We start from the raw sequence: 15090 nt of genomic DNA on the forward strand, positions 1-15090 counted from the left end.
ATGTTTTACCTGAACAGGTGAATGACTTCGGTAATTTTTCCATGAAGCTAAAAGCTTACGTTTTGCTTGAGCTTGTGAAACAATATTTTTTGAGGGGTAGGATTTACCCCAAGTTTAGTCCTAGTTGCGTTTATAACTAATTTCTCAGCGCATAGTACATATTACTGTCATTATACTATGTGTAATACCGAATTGATGTTTAGTTAAACTCAAAGTAATTTTAATACAACAACTATTAATTTTGTAAGGGGGCCCCAATTAGCAGAAGTTGTATCCAAACTGTACAGCCCTAAGATAGATTTGTAAAAAGAAAAAAAAAAAGGAGAAAACAGGGCATTTGACCAAAGTTCTACAAAAAAAAAAGATTTTCTTTCCTTACATATATATAGTGTATTTTTATTTTAGTACATATATAGCCTTTTTGATTGCTATAAAATTTTTTCAAAAAAAATTTGTTTATAAGCTTAAATAGGTTCCAAAACCCGTGTAGTAAGAAGTAAGAGAAAACAAAAGAGAAATCTATGTTAGTAGTAATAATGAGCATTGAATAAATTTGTTGACAATATGGGAATGCTGACTTCCTTACTTGTTTAGAAGGCACTTAGGGCACACAGGTAAGGGGCCACCGAAATACAGGTGCGTCGGTGGCCATGGATTTTGAGGGTAAGTAAAGCACCGGGCGTCGCAACACCACCCGCGGCGCCCCCTATATATATTCGGCCCTTTTATTTGTATTTTTATTTTTCAGCCGTTTTTTTTTTAGTTTGATTTTCAACGTTGGTAACCGGCCATGTCCGGTTCGGTAATTTTTTTTTGCGCCAGTTTTTTTTTGAATTTTAGATTTTTGAATTTTTTGAATGTTAACGGTCTGTCCGTGACATCCGGTCCAGCCGGATGTTGTTTTAGTTTGAATTATAAGCGTTTTGAGTCGGTCTCTGCGCTTCTGTCAGTTTGTTTTGAATTCGACAGCTGCTCGTTTTGATAGGCATGATAGGAACTTTTTTCTGTTTATGGCGCAGGAACAGTAAGGTTGGCAAGGACCCGCCCCAGCCGACAATGACTAGCCACTGTGCACCAACACATCATGCCGACCGCCTTCCTTACTGCTTCCATCATAGATGCGTTTCCATAACAGATGGCGCCCAACGTGGCGCCTGAGGCGCTGGCCGCGAGGGTCAGTCGGGTCAACCCGTGAAGTTGACCATCCCACCAGTCCGAGTGAGCAGCCACAGAGCTGCCACCTACGTTGCGGTGGGATGGTTGGACGGATCAGATTGTCCGGGCTGGTCATCGGGGGCAGTGGCCGAAGGAGCCACGGACTTTACGTCAGTCTCCGGAATTTTTTTTATTATTTCACCCAGTGAGGCAGTGCTAAACGCACTTGATTTTTTTGTAAGTGGGGTTTTGTGTTTCCGGAATGTTGTCCGTTAGTCGGTTTGGTAATAATATGTCCGCTAACTTGGGTTTCAATTTTTTTTTAATGTTAAAATTTTTTTTTCAAAAAATTTTTTTTTATGCCGAATTTGTTTTGTTTTGTGTTGTCTGGAGTGTGTGTATGTGTTGATAGGACCCCAGCTCATCCCACGTCTCAGGTGGCAACGCATAGTGCCACCTGGATTGTGACGGGTTGAGCTGGGATTCAGAGTGGCAATCCTTCCTGTCCCACCAGACTGGGGGAGCGGTTCCGAAACCGCTCCACCCATTGCGGCGGAGGCAGGAGGGGTGTCCAGCGAGAATGGACGGGAGGCCTCAACACCCCCAACCAGTCCCAGGGGCAAGCCCCTGGAGACTGCCCCTGCGTTGCGGCTGGGCGTGTTGAGACCAACCCGTGTGTGCCTGGAGTGACCCTAGTGACCCCAACCAGTCTCGGATGGGGGCCTTAAGACCCCCTCGCACTGCGGTTGGGAGCACTAGGGACAAGTATGAATGAGTCTATATAATTTTTTTTCTCGCCTGTAGCCCGAGTGCCTTCGGGAAGGGATGCCAGCGTTCCCATTGATTGCACGACACATTTGAATTGCTTCGTCGCTTCTGTTTTTTTCAGCTTTTGAAAGTTTTACTTATTTTTTTTGTTGTGTATAAATTTATATACCCAAACCTTTTTTTTGAATTCTTAACTGCCTTACGTGGCAAAAGTTTTTTGACCTATAACTGACCATTTTTTTTTAATATGTCGCGCGACCAGTCGTTCGGGCAACCGGGCCGGAATACCCCGTTTGGGAGTGCAGGGAATTACCGGGGAAACCAGAACCGGGGCAGTAAAAATAGAAGGGCCTTCTCTCAGGCCAGGCGTCCCTTGGTGGTGCACACCCCAGTAGGCGGACAATATGGAGACCCCGCGTTAATGAACATGGGCTCGGACCTGAATGACCCTCGCGAGAAACTGGACGGACCTGTAAGCACCAGTCACGTGAACGCGCACGATATCTCGGGGCTAATGCCCAATGTGCAGATCTACGCACCAGAAGGAGCTGGTGCTTTACCACCAAATCAGGAGATTGGAAATTTCGGAGATGCTACAAGTGATCGGGCGAATACCTTAGGAATGCAGGACGAAGCCACTCGTGGAGGCTCGTGGGTGGACGTGCTACACCAACTGTTCCAGGCTTCGCAGGAGGAAATGCGGAGAGAGATGGGCTCAATTAGAGCCAATATGGCCCAGCTCAACGCCGCTTTCGAATCCACGCAGCAAGCGAATCAGCAAAATAGGAACGCAAGTAGGATGGACCGTAACCCATTTCCAACGGGAGTACCACCAATGTACCCGACTCCAAGCAGCACAGCAGTAAAACCGCAGGAGTGGAAAATCTCATTTGACGGCACTGGGAGCGTAGCCGATTTCCTCTTCAAACTGAACACCTTGTGTGAGCGCACACAATGCCCTGACGAACAAATAATGGCTAGTTTCCACCTGTTTCTTTCCGGGCGGGCCGAAGAATGGTACTGGCTGTTCACAAAACAAACCCCTAATGCGACATATGCCTTTTTGTGCTACTCATTGAAAAGAGTGTTTGGCACTTTGAAAACTGACCACGAGATCATGATGGAGATCTCCATGCGAAAGCAGAAAGCAAGTGAGTGCTATGACGTGTTTCACACGGACATAATCTCCTTGAACGCGTGCTTAAGAGAGCCAATGTCGGAGCTTCTACTGATTGACATAATAAAAAGAAACGTCAACAGTAGCCTTAAGCTGATGCTTTTCAACGCAGATGTAAGGAACCTTCATGATCTACGGGATGTAGCACACAGAGGTGAACAAGTGCTGGAAGAAAGCAAGCTGTTGGGAGCTACTTACCCAGGACGGCATGTAAACGAAGCACGCGTGACAACCCCGGACATGAGGATGGAAAACGAAGACGGCGAGACGGATCCGCAGATAGAGGCGCTGGAATATCGACGCAGCAGAAGACCGGACTATTCGGGAATCCAATGCTGGAATTGCCAGGGAATGGGGCACTCCTATATATATTGTGAGGAACCCATAAAAAATCCTTTTTGTTTCAAATGTGGGTATAAGGGGGTATTTACTCCTAAATGCCCTAGGGACCATCGTAGGCAGGGAAACCAGTACCCGAGCGAGAAGATGGGGGAACCTCGTTCGGCTTCATAGCTCCCACACCAGCCGGTGCTCGAGGCGTCGTCCCAGGCACCGAACCAGAGGGCGAACCTCTGCATGGAGATGGTGAGCTTCCGAGGTGCAGTAGTACCCTGGCGGAAGAACCCTCAAACGTAATAATAACCTTCCCTGACAGTACTGACAATTCGAATAGTTCTGAAGCCGAGAGTCAAACGTCTTCATCCGTGATGGGCGAGCCGATTAGAATTCTGCGACACCAGCATAGGGATGTCGCTTGCCAAACGCAACTTTCACCAAACCTAGAAGAAAGGGAACATAGGTATAAACAAACAAGACATACCATTTTTGAACAATATCCGGTATCGGACAATATTTTGAAGTGTAGGAAGAGATACCACAGGAGAGTACAGGAGCGTAGACTGCTGCAAGCCACCACGTTAACGCTTACCGAGGATGAAAGACCTTTAATTAAGGCTAAAATTAAAGACAGTTTCCTTGTAGGGTTGTTGGACTCGGGAGCCAACGTCTCCATCTTAGGGAAAAATGGAGTAGAATTCTTAGAGGATAACGGCTTCGAATATCAGCCCTTACACGCGTTCGTATATACCGCGGGCGGCAACAAGCAAAAAATTGTAGGCTCAGTATCCCTACCAGTCACCTTCAAAAATATCACAAAGGTTATTCGTTTTTATCTTGTTCCCTTATTGCTCCAAGAAGCTTACTTCGGGGTAGATTTTTGGAGAGCATTTGCGTTAGCTCCCGAAATATTCCCAAGCGTAGAGTGTTTAGAGGTTAGACTTGAGAAGGAAGAAGAACTTAACCTGCACGAATTGTCACCAACAAAAAAATTAGAATTGCAAAGGTCATCGAGACGTTCCCTTCGTACGAGAAGTTAGGCCTAGGACAAACCAAATTAGTGGAGCATCACATCGACACCGGTGATGCTGTACCTATAAAAAGCAAACATTTCCCTCTTTCGCCACCGAGGCAAGCCGAAGCTTTTAGAGAACTAGACAGGTTACTCGAATTAGGAGTTATAGAAGAATCCAACTCCCCGTGGTGTAGTCCTGTAGTACTGGTCCGGAAACCAGGTAAAGTTAGGCTGTGCATAGATTCGAGGAAAGTCAACGCGGTGACTAAGAAGGACTCGTACCCCCTGCCTCATATCAACGGCTTATTTAGCAGACTGAAAGATGCGCATTTTATTAGTGGCATTGATCTGAAGGACGCGTTCTTCCAGATCAAATTGACAGAGTCCTCTAAGGAAAAAACAGCATTCGCAGTTCCGGGGAGGCCTCTGTACCACTTCAAAGTAATGCCATTTGGTATGTGCAATGGACCGCAGACTATGAGTAAGCTGATGGACAAGGCAATCCCTTCGCGTCTGCGAGAGAACGTCTTTTTCTACCTGGACGATCTGATGGTATGTAGCACTAATTTTGAGGATCACCTGATATTGCTAGCGGAAGTGGCCCAATGTTTGAGAGACGCAGGGCTGACAATCAACGTGGAAAAAAGTAAATTTTGTCAGAAGGAAATACGCTACTTAGGATACTTGATAGGCAGCGGGTGTCTGAAAGTGGATCCGGGAAAAGTATAAGCAATGCAAAACTTCCCGATCCCTAAATCCCCTCGGCAAGTGCGTAGGTTTGTGGGCATGGCGAATTGGTACAGGGCGTTTATTACCAATTTTGCTGACTTGGCAGGTCCCTTGACCGACTGTCTTCGTAAGTCAGCAGGCCCGTTCAAGCTTACCTCTGAAGCTATAGAGGCCTTCGAAAAGCTAAAAGTAGCTTTAAGTTCCGCCCCTGTTTTGGCCTAACCAGACTTTTCAAGGGAATTCGTAATACAATGCGACACTTCCAAAGTAGGTGTTGGCGGAGTGTTGTTCCAGGTCGATGATGAGGGCGCTGAGCATCCAATCGCATTCGTGTCCAAAAAGCTGAATAATGATCAACGCAATTATACAGTAACCGAGCTGGAATGTCTTGCAGCCATAATCAGCGTGAAGCGCTTCCGACCCTATGTCGAAGGATTACCTTTTCGGATTATTACGGACCACTCCAGTCTCAAGTGGTTGATGACACAGAAAGACTTAAGCGGGAGGTTAGCGAGATGGTCACTCTTACTGCAAAGATACGACTTTAGAATGGAACATCGTAAAGGCACCCTGAATGTGGTACCAGACGCGCTGTCACGTTTTGATGCCGATGAGTTGTCTTTCACTACCACACCCGGAGAAATAGATTTAGTCTCTCCCGAATTTAGCAGCAACGAGTATTTAGACTTAATTCGGACCGTCACCGAAAACGAGGAATCACTTCCGGATTTACGAGTTGTGGACGGTGTAATTTTCAAAAGAGTTAAGTTTCGTAAGGGGATGGAAGGGAAAGAAGACTCGTTGTGGCGTTTATGGTTGCCAAAAGGGTTGACTGAGGAAGCAGTGAGATTAGCACATGACGCTAACTGGAGTTACCATGGCGGATGGCAGAAAACCTTAGAACGTGTTAGGCAGAAGTACTTCTGGCCGCAGCAGGCTAAGGACGTCAGGGACTACGTCCAGCGTTTTGGCACCTGCAAAACGGTAAAACCCACCAATCAGCAGTCGAGACCACCTATAGGGAGTACCTTTGAATCCGAAAGGCCATTTCAGCGGTTATATTGCGACTTTCTAGGGCCGTATCCGAGATCTAAGCGGCGAAATCAATTTCTTTTCATAGTACTAGACCATTTTTCAAAATACATTTGGCTAAAGCCCATGCAGAGAGCCACCACTGTTAACGTTATACATTACTTCGCTTCAGAAATTTTCCCAGCTGTAGGGGTCCCTGAGTTTATTCACAGTGACAATGGTAAACAGTTTATCTCGAAGGAAATGAACCAATTCTTTGCAAATTACGGGGTGACGCACGTGAGGACGGGGTTATATTCTCCCCAAGCAAACGCATCCGAGCGCGTTAATAGAGAAATTGTTTCGAAGATTAGGATTTTCCTGAAAGATAAACCTGACCATACCGATTGGGATAAGCATATACCCGAGATTTTATCAGTTTTGAGAAGTGATTTTCATACGGCGATTCAGTGTTCTCCATACTTTGCATTATATGGCCAAAATATGGTCCAACATGCCTCAACGTACAACATTTTAGGGAAACTCGGCAGCCTTCGGGAAGACCAGGTAACGGTAGTAAGCCGAGCTGACAAGTTGACTAATATTCGTGAGCAGATCCGTAGAAATTTAGATCAGGCCAAGGATAGGGGAGTAACCACCTATAACAAGCGCTCTAGACAAGTCAACTGCAAGGAAGGTCAGGAAGTTTTCCGAAGAAACTTTGCCTTAAGTAACTTTAAACAGGGCATCAACGCCAAATTCCTACCCAAATACCTGAAGTGTCGCGTGCTTCGAAAAATGGGCAATGCATTGTATGATCTCGAGGACCTAAACGGGAAATTGATAGGTCGCTTCCATGCTTCGGATATTCGTCCACAATGAACCAACAAGGGCGTTTCTTTTGCCAATTTACAATTTGATTTTTTTTCTATACCCACCAATTGGACCTTTTTTTGTCTGGGCGTTTTGGCGGTCGGGGACATCTCGCCCAGTATTCTCCCCGAGCACTGACCTCATAGGATGTTCACGCGCGTACTCACCGAGGACCGTGAACACCCTGGCAGTCCACACTTAGGTCGGACTAGCCTTTCGGAGTTTTGACGAGTTCTCCATATCAAAATGTCTACATTTTTTTATTTTGCATTCCTGTGGGAGCGATACCCACTAGGAATCATCTTTCGGAGTTTTGACGAGTCCTCCATAACAAATGTCTAATTGCCGCAAAGCCCTTTTAACTAGGAAACAGAAATATTCCCAACTTGACTTACATTTTTTTTTGATAGACCTATGTTGCCCGGCTGGCTTCGTAGTAGGACTTTGAGACTCTTATTTCAGGGGTGAGTCGTGCCCCACGTTGCTTGTCGTCGGAGATCCCTGGCAATAGCTTCCCACAGATGATCCGGCTTCCTGTTCGCTTCATCGCCAGGTCTTCAAAGCGAAGCAGGTTTGTTACGGTCTGCTGCTACGGTCTACGGCTACGATCCACTTGGGAGCGTGTTCACGCGAACACACCTAGCGATGTGGCGAAAGTTGCGATAAAAAGATATCGAAAAAACAAGAAAAAGACAGACCGGCCATCACTACGAAAAAAATCGGCCCTTTTTTAAGATTGAGTTTCCGCCGTATACACATAAGGAAAGAAAAAATTTGGTAAGGGAAACTAAATCAAGAAAAATCGCCGAGTTGCCGGCCAAATCGACACCAAATTAGATGATGGAGGTAAAACGTATTCACCGATGGTGTTTTTAAATGATTATTGGGACTTACAACGTGAACATTTTCCCATCAATGAAACAACGCCAGAATTAGATCTGCATTTTAACCTATCAACCATTAGGCATGTTCAAGTGGCAATTGAGGACACTACCACCGGCGTAAAGGCCAGCACGAAGCTTATCGCCACCTGGGTCTTTTGTTCACCTCGGACCACCGCGCCAACCACCACCAACGGTGCCTACTATTACCACGGGCATCACCATCGGTAGTACCTCCCCCAACTCCTTCATAAGCGCAACCACGAGCACAACAACCATCAGACGTACCGCCACACCAGTTGCAACGCACGTAGCGGGGCCACGTACATAGGCTTGAGGCCATTAAAGTTAACACCAACAACAGGCGGTTCCACCGACCCCAAGACTAGCGCACCTTTATTAACTGCGCTCATACCGGCAATAATACCAGCCGCATCCTTACTAGCCGCGCTCATGCCGGCAATAACACTACTAGCGCATCTTTATTAACTGTGTCCATACCGGCACTAACACTACTAGCGCAACCCGTACCAACTACGACCAGATTGGGCTACAATAAACCCGCTACAATGACAATCACAGGACAGCGAATATAGGCCTGCGGGCATTCCAATTGCGATAACGAACATCAGCGGTTAAAGCGGTGAGTTCGTTCCACTACTGGACTAAAGTTATGTATTTGTAGCCTTAACCCTATTTTTTTAAATTATATTTTTGACTCCGCAACATTATATAATGTTAATGTAACCACAACTAAATTAAAAGTGAATTGTTTATATAAAACACAAAGACCAATGTGCTAAATACCTTTGCACTGTAAATAGGATTGCAATTTCGTAGAAAAATGGAAAAATGAATTCCCTGTAGTTAAAGGCACTAATATTAAAAAAGCATAAAAACAACTCAAGATTGATAGTAATGTAAAGTTTATGTCCTATAACTAAAAACCACGAATATCAATTTAACGTAACTATTTAGTGTTGCAAAAAAGGGTATAAAGCTAATTAAAAGAAAAAAAAACCATATTCGAGTATATATCTATGTAATGTTTAAGTCATAGTAAATTGCCTTTTTTCTACAAGAAAAAATTTTAACCAACAAAAAAACAAAGCATATTTTAATGGTCATGGGTGTGCAATTTATACTGCCTGTGAAACAAAGAAAAAGGTGTTTCAGGTATTAAAATCTGCTTTGCGTTGTGGTAAAATTTTACTAATACATTTTTTTTATTGATGCCATCGTGGCGAATATGATTTTGGAGTGAGCAAAAGTGTTGATATTGTTTCGGTAAGGAATAAAGTTTTATTTGTAATTCAAGCTCAGTTGCATTATCAGTAAAATGCATTAACTCTATATTAAGAGACGCAAATAACAAGTAATGCGGGTTGGCTTGCGCTAGCAAAACAAAACTTTTGTTGTATACATTTTTTTTTAGGTGACTGAGTCGAACTAAACCCGAAACAATACCAACCCTAACACTTACTTGTAAAACAGTTTACGTTTCACTTGAACAAGTAAAATGATTTCAGTAATTGTACTATAAGTTTAAAAGGTTCATGTTTTACCTGAACAGGTGAATTACTTCGGTAATTTTTCCATGAAGCTAAAAGCTTACGTTTTGCTTGAGCTTGTGAAACAATATTTTTTGAGGGGTAGCATTTACCACAAGTTTAGTCCTAGTTGCGTTTATGACTAATTTCTCAGCGCATAGTACATATTACTGTCATTATACTATGTGTAATACCGAATTGATGTTTAGTTAAACTCAAAGTAATTTTAATACAACAACTATTAATTTTGTAAGGGGGCCCCAATTAGCAGAAGTTGTATCCAAACTGTACAGCCCTAAGATAGATTTGTAAAAAGAAAAAAAAAAGGAGAAAAAAGGGCATTTGACCAAAGTTCTACAAAAAAAAAAGATTTTCTTTCCTTACATATATATAGTGTATTTTTATTTTAGTACATATATAGCCTTTTTGATTGCTATAAAATTTTTTCAAAAAAAATTTGTTTATAAGCTTAAATAGGTTCCAAAACCCGTGTAGTAAGAAGTAAGAGAAAACAAAAGAGAAATCTATGTTAGTAGTAATAATGAGCATTGAATAAATTTGTTAACAATATGGGAATGCTGACTTCCTTACTTGTTTAGAAGGCACTTAGGGCACACAGGTAAGGGGCCACCGAAATACAGGTGCGTCGGTGGCCATGGATTTTGAGGGTGGGTAAAGCACCGGGCGTCGCAACACCACCCGCGGCGCCCCCTATATATATTCGGCCCTTTTATTTGTATTTTTATTTTTCAGCCGTTTTTTTTTTTAGTTTGATTTTCAACGTTGGTAACCGGACATGTCCGGTTCGGTAATTTTTTTTTGCGCCAGTTTTTTTTTAATTTTAGATTTTTGAATTTTTTGAATGTTAACGGTCTGTCCGTGACATCCGGTTCAGCCGGATGTTGTTTTAGTTTGAATTATAAGCGTTTTGAGTCGGTTTCTGCGCTTCTGTCAGTTTGTTTTGAATTCGACAGCTGCTCGTTTTGATAGGCATGATAGGAACTTTTTTCTGTTTATGGCGCAGGAACAGTAAGGTTGGCAAGGACCCGCCGCAGCCGACAATGACTAGCCACTGTGCACCAACACATCATGCCGACCGCCTTCCTTACTGCTTCCATCATAGATGCGTTCCCATAACACTTTGTTTATGTTTACATTTTTTGTTTATTTACTTTTGATGTGAAAATTTATTAGGTAATTCTTTACTTTAGCTCACAACTACTAAAACTCGTCCAAAAATATCGGGAGAGGTGTCAAAAGACACGCTTTGGACCCAGGACCACGAATCCGAAAACGGAAATTGAAAATTTTATTTCTTTCCAGATATATTTACAAAGTTGAAAATTTCTATGTGGCTGTTGTAATTTTGATGGTGTTGGGTACCCACAAAAAAAACTGTGGGTAAAAGTGTTTTGCGTGGATATAGATTTGGTCTCCCATGGTAATTTTTTATAAGCGCGGCCGAAGGCCGCCAACGCAGAAAGGTGTTCTGCGCAAAATTACTACAGATCCCACCCCCGGTTTCGGAGGTACCCGCGGGTCTTTTTTTGGTTTTTCGTTAATATCTTTTGAACGAATTAAAATTTTTATTTTCAGCCTTCGGATTATTAATACTGATGTCAAGACACGTTTCTGGTAGCGTATTAGCAGTCGATCCCTCAACTAGACTATTACCTGCGCAAAAATACTATGGATTCCACCGCCGGTTTCGGAGCGCTCCGGTGCCATTTTTCAGTTTTTTGGGAATATTTTTTGACAGAAATAAAATTTTTAATTTTCGCTTTCGGATTCGTCGTCCTGAGTCCAAAACGCATTTTTTTAACACCTCCCGATATTTTTGCACAAGTTTTTGCAGTTGTGAGCTAAAGTAAAGAATTACCCCGCAAGATCAAGGAAGAGGAAAAATTGGGAAAACGCTTGGGGCGTTAGCTTCCCTAAAATGGCTTAACTTTTTCGCTCCATTTTCAGGCCTGTGACCTTATTGTGGGAGCTAAGAGAGTAAATTTGATGCCCAACTCCACTCCATCGCTATATTTACCGTATTTGATGTAAATATTGTTTCCCGAATGTTGTAAGATAAAAAATATAATATAATTTTATGTATGACTTAGCAGTGCTAATCAAGAGTTTGCAAAAAACGGAAGTTGTCGCATCGTCCCCAACGGTCATTCCTACAGTTATCTACCAAAATATCGGACAATACTTTCGGCGCTACAACGTGAAGGAAGGATGAAGGATAAATAATAAAGTCCCTTCTACATGTTCTCTTTTTTTAAGTGACACCGTTGGAGCGAAAGGTCAATACTTCGCAACGAACAGCTGCAGCACACAAACGGATATGCATGATGTGCCACGAATAAGCCGTGAAACCCAGACGCAGTAACCTCCCCTAGTTTCAGGGCCACCATTAGTTTACAAAGAGCGAAAATATGCTATACCAGTATACGCAAAACGGCCCTTATCAGGGCTACAAACAGTTTACGAAGAGAAAATATTGCTAGACAATTATGTTTTACATGCTATAGATTTACTATTGGATTATTTATATCATCCATATGATGACAAGAAAAAAACTGGAGTATAACCGATACTGGAGTTGAAAACGGAAATATTCCAAGCCGAACTTTACCGTAGCAGGTACCGATACCATATCCAACCTAAAGCCGAAATTGCTACAAAAGCCTCCTGGCTAGAGCCAGAAGGAAAACCCGGAACCGTAATTGAAGTCAGTACTACAACCGAACTAGTATCCAACACAACCGTGCTTTTTTTAATTAAAAAAGATTACATCTAAAGACATGGAGTACATATTCTTCAAAGAAATCTGCACCTCAAATACCGACACGACGAGTTTCCAACGTTAAACGTTATTATGTATATATGTATCTTCGATATTTATTAGGTTACTAAATTAGTTAATTTTTACTTTACAAAATACATGAAATTTTAAAATAAATCAGTACTTATTCATGAACATACTATTAACTCAGCATTTTATATACAATCTCATCCCAAATTTTCAACATTTCTTGGAGACAGTAACGTTAGCACTCATACATACATGTATTGAAAATAAGGTTCACTACAAAAAACATTTAGCAAAAGCATTTCCCAATATAATTTTAATACTAAAAAATAACGACCTTATGCAGATAAAGTAGGAACAATATAATTCCAAAAAAGTTGTATCTCACTTTACATTAAACTGCTTTGGAATATAAATACATTTACTAAAAGATGCATACAATACAAAACGGTCCTTTATTTATATATCATAAACAAAATTAATGTTGCGACCATTGGATATTTTTCAAATCAATTGGTTCTAGTACCATCTCCCATAATGGAGACATTTCACGTAAACGTTCGACATGTTTGATGCAGATATCGGTAATATAATCAACCTCTTCAATGGTGGTAAAACAACCAATACCAAATCTATAAAAATTTAACAATAAATTACTTTCAAATTAACTAAACAATTCAGTACGGTAAACTCGTATACCTTATTGAACTATGTGCCAAATCCTCATCAGTTCCAATCGCACGTAGGTTCCAGTGATGCAGAAGTACATGCTGAGACACTAGACAACGCCACATCTTTTAAGGCCATAAGTAATGATAAATTTAATAAACCACTATGCATTTGCTCTGGATCACCATTACATATACCATGTGATAATCTTGAAGTGATGCGATCATATAAACGTTTCGAAATTTCTTATCATATTCCATTTCTTTGAGTGCAAGATAACATGCAGCACCAAATCCAAAAACAGTAATCCGAAGGCGGAAAAGAAAAGTTTTAGCTCGTTCAAAAGATGTTCCCAAAAAACCGAAAATGACCCCGGAATGCTTCGAGACCGCGGTGAGATCCATAGCATTTTTGCGCTGTCGGCCTTCGGCCACGATTATAAAAAATTAATCTGGGTGGATTCAACACCGGTTTGGAGACCAAAACTATATCTGCGCAAAACACTTATGACCACAATTATTTTTGTGGGTACCAAATATCATCAACATTACAACGCGCACATTTCAACTTCTTTTGCAAATATCTCTTGTCCAACACAAAGCGATGCAATCAACACCAAAACTGGCATAACGGTAATTTTCCAGTTAAAGAAGAAAATAATGACAACGAAATTTAAGGGGCAGTTAGGATGTGTACTGGGAATTGGTTTATGTAAAAAAACCGACTTTTAAAAATTTGAATGACTCTTTTGTAGTTAGCAGGGATGCACCTTAACGTTAAGCTAATCGTTTATCAAAAAATTTCCACCGTTTCCGTTGAAACACTTCGAAATATTATCGATAAAGAAATTATCAAGATAAATTGTATCTCGTTTTTAACCGAAACGAAAAGCTTTCGTTAACGTTAAAAACGTTAACAAAAACGTGATACTTTATGTTTGAATTGTGCTGGCAATTCTATAGCCATGGTGAAGCCGTAAGGTGGCAACAACGAGCGCACATACACACACAAACTCCATGTAATTTGTTTGTGTAATTCGTTGGTGGTAATGTCAAAAATACTCTGAGAAATGTTCGTACTGTCAAAATTCATGAGAAAAGTTGCGATCAGCCTGGCTAATGCTTTCACCTTTAATGACTCCGCCATCAATCAGCTTTGCCAGCATAGTTTGAAATTAATAATCAACATAAACGATTTGATTTCGTTTTGATATGGCAGAAAACGAAACGAAATCACTTCGTTAATTTGACGAACTTAACGTTAATAAACGAAACGAAATGACTTCGTTTCGTTTATTAACGTTGATTATCGTAACGAAATGATATCGTTTCGTTGGTTAAGCATGCCTGGTAGTTAGTATGCGATATAAGTACTTAGGCATTACGAAATACATTGTCGCGTTGTGAGGCAAAGTATTGTTGTATAAAACCTTTTTGGCCACCACAATACAACAGAAAGTATACAATTTCAGGAAAATAATAAATTTTTTCGAAAAATCACACCAAATAACTGCAGTCATTGTTTACGAATTTAGAAACAATGAGAATGGCAAATACGAATGTGTATGAAATGTAATGTCAAAACGTATATGCACATGGTTGTATTTCAATGCATGAAATTGTTAAAAGGATGTTGAAAAAAAATGGATAAAAACTTTCATATAATAAATAGCTTCTTTTAATAAGAACAAATACGCCTTACATGCCAACCTAATATAAACGCACGCAAGTCATTTTCTGTCAAAAATGTCTCATGCACATACAACTTGTATGTGAGCAACCCAAATTGAATTTGCTGCGTGAAAATCTAACTCGATTTCCAATTTTTGTTCTGCGTGACATTTGTTATCATCCGACGGCAAAGATCCTGATTGTTTATCAGCTGTATTATTCCCAAACAAAATTTTTTTTATTGTTATACAAATTAAAAAATGCCAATATTAAGTGAAAAATCAAAACTAAAACGTCTTTACTACGATATACTTGTAAATGACTTTCTGATGCTGAAGATTTCTGATGAAAGTACCTGCTGTAATGTCTGCAAGGTTGCATTCCTTTGAGTTTCCCGCGTTTACAGAATGAAATGTGCGCGTAACTTTATAAAAATTGTGTAAATGATTT

General features: G+C 41.3%; 1 long non-coding RNA gene across 6 annotated transcripts in view; it reads right to left on the reverse strand.

The window, feature by feature from the left end:
• LOC137250154 (uncharacterized) overlaps window positions 1-15090 on the reverse strand; it is a 52939-nt gene that overhangs the window by 21228 nt on the left and 16621 nt on the right. The window lies entirely within an intron of this gene.

This window comes from Eurosta solidaginis, chromosome 4 (genome assembly GCF_040869045.1).
Source record: "Eurosta solidaginis isolate ZX-2024a chromosome 4, ASM4086904v1, whole genome shotgun sequence".
Taxonomy (NCBI): Eukaryota; Metazoa; Arthropoda; class Insecta; order Diptera; family Tephritidae; genus Eurosta; species Eurosta solidaginis.